General features: G+C 36.4%; 1 long non-coding RNA gene across 2 annotated transcripts; it reads left to right on the top strand.

The window, feature by feature from the left end:
• The first annotated feature begins 4,205 nt into the window (after nt 1–4,205).
• Nucleotides 4,206–7,722, top strand: LOC131218407 (uncharacterized). 2 transcript variants are annotated; one of them, XR_009157712.1, is made up of 4 exons: nt 4,206–4,445; nt 4,831–4,944; nt 6,867–6,957; nt 7,616–7,722. It is a non-coding gene; the product is annotated as an uncharacterized LOC131218407 (long non-coding RNA). The 2 variants fall into 2 exon arrangements; XR_009157713.1 differs by having other exon boundaries at nt 7,582–7,714.
• The last annotated feature ends 855 nt before the right edge of the window (nt 7,723–8,577 follow it).

Genomic DNA, 8,577 nt, shown 5'->3' with positions numbered 1-8,577 from the left:
GTGCAGACACAACCCCAAGCTCTCTCTCTCTCTCTCTATTTCCCTCTTCTTATGCATGTAAAGTGCTTAAAAATGGATAATCTTAGAGTTCAAATAAGATGTTTAAAGATGAGGGTGGTATATATTTCTTAACACCCCACCAGGGCAGATAAGCTAATTGAGTTTGAACTAATGGATTGTCAACTAAAACCTTAACTCTGGAGAAGTAAACCCTAGGAACCCGAAACTCGACCCAACTCACCTAGTCAACTCATTGAGTCAACTCATCCGGTCACCCTACCAAGTCCAACAAAATAGTCAACTCACCTAGTTAATCCCAAAACTAAGCCCAAAATCAAACCCAATCAGAGTACAATGCACAACCTTGATATAACATCCTTCACAACAGAGCCTCCACACGAGTGAGGGAGGTGGCCTGCCGAAGGAGGAGTTTTAAGTGTGGATCAACAACAATTAGGTTGCTGCTAGCTACGTAGCCCCCCCTCCCCCGCCGCACTTCAGGAATGCGCCTCTCAAGCATGTGGAGTTTCCATTTTACAACCCCTAAGTGTGTGGTTGGTGTGTATTTACTTTGATGCCCACCTCCTTTCCAAATTTACCCTTTTACCACCTCATCCAACCCATGAGATGATGCCATGTGAAAATCTTCAATCTTAGCCCTTCAACCACCATTTGCCTTGGACTTTGGAGGAATTGCAAGAAAATTAGGTTTGGGGGCTATAAATAGCTCCATTCCCTTCCAATTTCAGGCATCCACTCCCATTTCAAAGCCTCCTCATCCCTTAGGGATTTAGCCATATAGTCACCCCATCCCTCCACCGAGGAGAGTGAGAGTAAGAGAAAGAGAGTTTAAACTTGTTCTAGCTTAGCCTAGCCAAATTCTAAGTCTCTTGAGCCACCTAAGTCCTAATCTGAGTCACTTGATCTAGCATTTGCAAAAGTACCGTCCATCCAACCATCCAAGCTTCAATTAGCTACATTTAAGTCTGAGCATTAGCATTATGCAATACTCATTCTTTTATCAACCCCTATGCTCCTTAAATATATCATCACTACATTGCATTTCATCATTTTTCTCGTATCTAATTAGCGGGTGTATGATCTATGACTTGCCGATATAATCATAGACTACCCACCAGAAACCAGCCAATTAGCCGTTATTTTGTCATAAGCATCAACACAGCATTGAGCGTCCCACATTAACAACCTTAAATTTTCATGCACTTAAGATTACAATTAATAAGTTAAATTTTTTATTTTAAAATTAAGAATAAAAATAAGTAATATATGAATTGGTAAAAACACTCTTAGTTGAGAGAAAGGTCGAGGGATTAACTCTTACTACCACGACTCTCGGTTGCGAGTGAGGCCAGAGTATTGATTTTTAGGTCAATAATAATATCTTTTTGCTAAATGCCCCAAAGATTTCAAATTATGGATAAAGGAAGATGTACTCATCCTATCTTATCTAGAAAAGTCATCTTTAAAAAGGGATATGGAGAGGTTTCTTGCATAAAATCAAAGAAGAATACCTAGAGAAAGGGAGAGGAGATTTTAGGAGAGGCTTAATCAGGTAAGTTTCAGCTATTAGATTTTTTATTTTTCATGTTATCTTGTTTATTTATGCCCAATCTGTGCAATAGATGGTGTGGATCGGCCACATGATCATTGCATGGATGCATAGAGAAATCTTAAGAAATAGATTATTTACAATTCTTAAATCTCACAATGATATTTTAGGAGCAGATTAAAATGTTTACATCCGCACTACCAAAAAAATGAGCAAAGGCTACGGTCCATACTAGCTTTTGGCTACGGATATAAACCGTAGCTAAATTACTACGGCTTAAAATCGTAGTTAAAAATAATAAAACCGTAGCTAAAAGCTATTTCCACCACTCGTAACTCCACCATGTGGCAGCCCCATAAAAGACTTTACAAGGCCCATTAAGATGTGTGTGTGCTCCATCTAATACGTCTATCCATTTTTAAAGATCATTTTAGGCAAGAGCCTAAAAAAGGAAGTAGATTGAAGGCTCAAGTGGACCACACAGTAGGAAACAATGGAGATTAAATTCATCCATTGATCAATGGTGTGGTTTAATTGGACCTTCGATTTGCCTATTTCTTGGGGTCATTCTCTATAAAATAATTACAAAATTAATTGACGAAGTGGATATAGCAAATACATCATGATGGACCCCACGAAGCAGTTGACAGGACCGTCCGCCCCCTACTCGTTAAAAGCGTGTGAACACTGAGGTGAAGTGAGGAATGGCACAAAGGCTATGGTCTAAAGGCTTTTAGCTACGGTCGAAAGCCGTAGAAGCTAAAAATGCAAAAATACTCAGCCTGCGTGTCCATTTCTCTCATTCCCCCTCAAACTGAAATTTTCATCTCCCTCCCACTCGTGAGATAAAAAACCTAAACCATCCCCTCTCTCTCAATCTCCCGCACGTCCCTTTCTCTCTCTCGATCTCTTAAACCCTCTCTCACGAATACGCCCCTCTCACGAACCCATCTTCTCTCCCCAGCCACCCCCTCTTCTTAATCTCATGAAGACTCCCCTCTCACAACATAATCCGCGTCCATTTTAGGCACACAAGACAGATTATCTTCTTTTTTTCTCTTTTGAATATTCAGATTTCTCTCTTTTTTTCTTTTTTTTTGTATTTTTCTTTTTTATGGAATTAGATTGGGGGTTTGAGGGGGTATTGATTAGATTGATTAGGGGTTTGAGGGGGTTCAGAGATTTGGGTATACGCTGACTTATGTTTCTGATTTTTGTTCTTTATAGTTTGGATTGGAAAAATAATGACCTATTTTTCAATCCTTGTATGTAACTATTAGTTTCTATCCATTTGTACATTCATCCCTTAGGAAAACAAATCTTAAGTATATATAATGAAAAGGGTGTTTAATCACATGGTCGAAAGTGGGTTCGAACCGGATCAGTATTTGAGGAACAAAATGTTGTTGATGCATGTGAAGTGTGGGATGATGATTGATGCCCACCGGCTGTTCGATAAAATGCCTAAAAGGTACTTGATGTCTTGGAACACCATTATAGGAGGGCTGGTTGACTGAGATGATTTTGTTTTTAAGGTTATACTCGCTCTCTCAGATGATTTTGTTTTTAAATTTTTAGTAGATTCATCGATTCATAGGTATGATTTCTTCGAACCGATAATCAGTAGTTCTTGAGGTCTGCTAGCTTCGGTGATTTTTCTACTCGAAATTTTCAATGAATAGTTTTAGTAATTTCATAACCTTGAATACTGAATGGTTGAGTTGTCTATCAGGTGGGCCCCACTATGGGATCTCTTTTGCCTGAAAATCATGTTTTTCCATCTATCAGGTGGATGAAAGTAAACTGAAGAAATAGGCTAAAGTAGTTTTGAACGAGTTTCTTTTTCGTGGTTGATTTGTTCCATTTGATCTGGCCCTCTGGATGATTAGGCCAGATTATCTTTTTGCCAAAGCATCCACATGGTGGAGTCCAGCTGATGGATATCTTGTATGTTCTACAATCTTGCCACATGGCACATTTGACAGTGTGGTTCGTGTTCAGGCTATTCATTTTGTAGAATTGACAAATCACTTCAATGTGATTTAGAGTAATTTGAGTTGATTCTGATGGTGTAGAAGTTGTAATTTGTTGATAGTTGCATAAAAGGATTCATAGAAGTTGTAATTTGTTGATTCGAGCATCCTCTCTTAACATATTAACTAAACTAATTTGATGCCGGTACAAGTGCTAGCATATTCACCTGTTACCTGTAGCCGCATGTAGGCACACAAAACAAAGATTACCAGGTGGGCATCAGCTCTATCACTTTTGTAAGGTGTTGAGGTTATTTGCTCCAATGCAAACTAATAAATATGTAGAATTCCACTTGTCATTTTGTTTTTTTGCAGATGCCAAACAGCTTTATGAATTGTCAATTACATTATTTACTAATCACTAGAATGCATGATTTTCATTTATTTTGGTAATGGTTAAGTGAGATGAAATTCCTATTCCTAATCACACTCTTGGATAAATTCCAATATGAAAATCATAATATAAACATGATTTTCTCTTTTCATTCCATGTTATTTCCTCTCTCTCTCTCTCTCTCTCTCTCTCTCTCTCTCTCTCTCTCTGTTTTTTTTGTTTTTTTTAAACAATGTCATTTACCTCTTTGCAGCATGTTATGTTAAAACCCTTTGAACCGTCACCTTTCATGCCTCCTGTTACCAAGGGGTTCGATAACAACTTTGATGCAACGACTAGCAGGCAACAAAGAAGCTAAGCTACTGCCATAGTTAGATCATCAACTAGTGAAAAAGAGGCCGGTTCGAAGGAGAGCAACCTGGTGAAGATTAGATAAAAGTTGTGGTATGTTGCTTCCATTCTTTACTACCAGCCACTCACCATCTAAGACGTTTGTCTGCTAAGCATGGTAAATGTTTTGATCCAGAAAAACGTGGTGGTGCTCATATGCTACCTACTTGCTAAATTTTTATTGGGATCTATTGTATTGACACTTAACATCATGGTTTCATACAAGAAAGCAGTCTTGATTTTGAATTAACTCTTAAAATCATGGATTTTTTAATTCTGCATCATAGATTTTATCTGCACTGCATCCATCACAAACTGTAATGCCAACTCATTGGTGGTTTTTTATGTTTTGAATATTTGAGAGTGCATGCCAAATTTATTGAAATTGTCATTTGTGAGCAAAAACTAATCTGTTGTGCATGCAACTATTCCACTGATGCAAGCTGAAGTTGTTGCTGCTCCTGCTTATTTAGAATCCCAATGATTTCTGTATGTTGTTCCAGTTTGCATGCCAAGTTCGAAAAAGGCCTTTGAACAAGGAGCTATCTTGAAAAGAAGAGGATATTGTAACCGTCTATGATAATGCATACTTAACTGTTCATGAGCCAAAGCTAAAGGTTTGATTGTTTATCCACTGCTTCATAATGCTGTGTTGAATTATTTATGCCTCTCCTTTTTACGGTCTCTGATAAATCCTGTTTGTACTTGCAGTGTTCTACTTAGCATGTTGTATTTATAAAGAGGTGCACACTTTTTTCCTTATGTTTGGAAGTGTAATCAATGCTCACTCTCAGCCAGTATTCATGACATATTGCATAGATCTGATATGCTTAAATCTATATATTTACATGTTGACAATAATATTGCTTTTTGGCTTCATTTGTAGAGACTTTATTTATCTATAGAAATATTCCATGCTATGTCTTTTCTTCTCCTGTTTCTAGATATCTTCCTAAGCAACTTAGCAAACCCAAGTTCAATCCTCGCTGCTTTATGTGATGTGGTCTATTTGAGCACTTGATGTGCCAATTTTCAAGAATCTATAGGTGTAAATGATCCCCTACAACTAGTTGTAGTTTAGCTAATGAAATCCGTCGCTTGTGCCAATGTGGTGTTTGATAAAGGCGCTCAATATTTATGATTTCATTAATCGATGAAGAACAATTTTGATGACGATAAAGAGCATTTTTTTCATCCGTGTATGAAGTAAATTTGATGTATAAATTATAGGTTTTTTTTTTGTTTTTTTTTTTTTTATGTTTGATTTTTTATTGCATGGAAATTAAGCTGAAAATCGAGAATGGGTTTGGTTTTTGGGTTGCACCTGTGATATAAATCATTTTTTAATATTATATTATAAGCTTTTAATTTGAATTTAATGCTAAAATCTTGGGTTTGTTCTTTCTTTTATTTAATTTTGTTTGCCAGGAATTGAAGTTTTAAACCAAGAAAAGGTTTGATTTTCAGATTGAATGTGTCAGAGCTTGTGGTTTTATTTATTTATTTTTCTTTCTATGGTTTGGGTCTGATATTGGAATCAATGTTTTTTTTTCCCAGTTGTTTTATTGAAAATGAGATCGATAAACTATTAATGGAGTTCGGATCTTTGAGTGCTGGTAGAATTGCAAATGCATCCAATTCTGTGACTAGCAGATTTAAATAGGATGGAGGCCATGTTCTGATAATCTGTTACAAAGCCAGGATGGTGCTGACTATGATATGTACATTTTCAAAGATGAATATGGTGATAATGTCTAGATTATAATTGGAGATGACTTGATACATGCGAATGCACGCTGTTGTGTCAAAAGGTCGAAGTGGCTTGCCTATGCTATCTTCGGCTTTGTGAGTTGAAGAGATCTATTGTTTCTAGCAGCAAGGCAGAAATTTTGAGATGCAGATCGCAGTCTGGTATAATCCTCTATTTTTATGCTGGGGCCCTGATAAATATGCTTGCTTTATAGGCGATCTATGAGATGGAGATTGGTGGCTTTCCAAATAAATTGTTAGGCCAGTGCTACTAATTGGCAGGGATTGGCAAGCAATCAATTTATCATGAAACTTACTTTCTTTCTTGTTTACAATTTTTGCACTACTAATTACTTACCTTTCTTAATATAATTCCAAATGATAACTATTACAAGTTCTGAGAGAGTAGTACAATTTTTTCTCTTTGAAATGAACAACAGAAAAAAAAGGTTCACTTGTTTGGTAACTGTCCAACATGGAATGGTGATATTTTTAGAGAAGTGAAAAAAAAAAAAAAAAAGAGGAAAGAAAAAATAGGTTCTCTCTTTCCTTCTACTATATCATCATAAGATTACCAATAACATAAATGGCCACTCTACTTATTTTGGAATTTGGGCAGAGTTTTCATAGGATGAAGTTCATTATCAGGCAAGAGTATTTATGATAGTCCACCTCATACTAGGGAAAATTTTCTAAGTTAACAACCAATGTTGTGTACATGACAATTTTTTACTGTACCAGTTTTTTTTTTAAGATTTTATTCTGATATGCTTAATTTTGATTGTTTCAGGTTTCCTTTTTGCTTGCATTACTCCTATCCTTATTGCATGGATATATTCAGAGATTCTGGAGTATAATATATCTTCATCTCCTCCCAAAGTGTAAGTTGTTTAATTGAAATGAAGACTAAATGACTTTTTCAGTTGTACTTCGAGTGATTTGACATTTACCAAATGAGTTGAGGTATAATTGAAGTGTCATTCCTTCTGTAATGATATAAACTCGTTATACATTATGCTTCTGTAAGTTATTGGGAGGTATTGAGTCTTTACTTACCAGTAAGAACTGGTGTTGGTGTATCTGACCATAATATGACTAGCGTGAAGAGTAAACCATCTCATGACTTGAGATTGTAGCTGAAAAACTAGAGACGAGGAACTCTTTTGTTCTCTGCTCTCTACAAAATGATGGCTTTGAATGAATGATGGGGGAGATTGACTTTAGGTAAAGTAACTCTAAAATTCAAATGTAGTAACATCCATATGCATCCAAATCAGAGACATCCCACCTTCCACCACAAATTTGAAGATCATTGGAAGGCCAAGCCTTCCTTTTGGATTTTTGTTTTGAGTTGATGATACATCTTAAGATGTAGTGGCATGATTAGTGATTTAGGGCAGGCTTGTGTCTGCCAAAGATGTTAGAGCATTTTTCCATGTTCCAAGTTTTTTTCATCAATGCATGTGTGTGTAACTCATAAAATAAACATGCGTGTGTATGTGAAGGTGTTGTTTCTTACTATCTTGTGGTGGATGATAGTGTCCATGGCCGATAGAAGATCATGAGCTCAAGGTGAAGGACTCGAAGACGCTTCTATTTGGTGAGAAACCAATTACTATCTTCAGTGTTAGGTATTTGAACTTCACATCTCGTGTGTTTCAGGGCATAGCTTTTTCATATGACTACATTGTTTGTATGGTGAAATTGATTTTCAGCCATGTACAGTAAGCTTTCAAAGCGAAGCTGAGAATAGGGTGTTAGTTGATGGTAAATTGATAACAAGTAAAGGCACATCCATGGAGTTCTCTCTTGCAATTGTCGATAAGCTATTTGGCTGCGAGAAGGCATTGTATCTTACTGTCAATGAGAACTTTAAATAGACATATAACTATTATGTTGGTATTGTACTTTTGTAAATGGATTAAAATGAATGATTTAACAACTATTTATCTGTATTAGCTTATATGAGTTGATCTATCAGGGCATGTACTACAATGGTAAGAGATACCATTATTATATATTTTTTATAAAAAAAATAGGTAGTAGCTACGGCTATTAACCGTAGACCTTTATCTAGAAACCGTAGTTGTTGCTAATTTCAGCCTGTTGCTACAGTTCTCATTGTACTTATAGCTACAGATATAATCCGTAGTTGTATGTCCTTTAGAGCTACGGAAAGTATGGCTACGGATTTAATTCGTAGCTATTACCTCTATGGTTACGGATTAAATCCGTAGCCATAGCTTTAAGACCTATGGTTATGATACCAATGGCTACGATCGTGCTACGGACTTTAACCGTAGCCATATGTCTTTAGCTACGGCTTTTATCCGTAGCCTTTGCCCAATTTTCTGGTAGTGCCAACTGTGTTGGGATGGATCTAAATGGATCATTTGATGTTAAGGGCCAAAAGATATCAGTGCCCTAATTTTCAAATCGATCTGATCAATGTATGGGCCATGTTAATCCGATCTAATCATAGACATGAAATTTTATAATAA

The sequence above is a fragment of the Magnolia sinica genome, chromosome 11 (assembly GCF_029962835.1).
Source record: "Magnolia sinica isolate HGM2019 chromosome 11, MsV1, whole genome shotgun sequence".
NCBI classification, from domain to species: Eukaryota; Viridiplantae; Streptophyta; class Magnoliopsida; order Magnoliales; family Magnoliaceae; genus Magnolia; species Magnolia sinica.
Note: the sequence above shows the minus strand (reverse complement) of the source record. Positions and strands in the feature narration are given on the sequence as shown.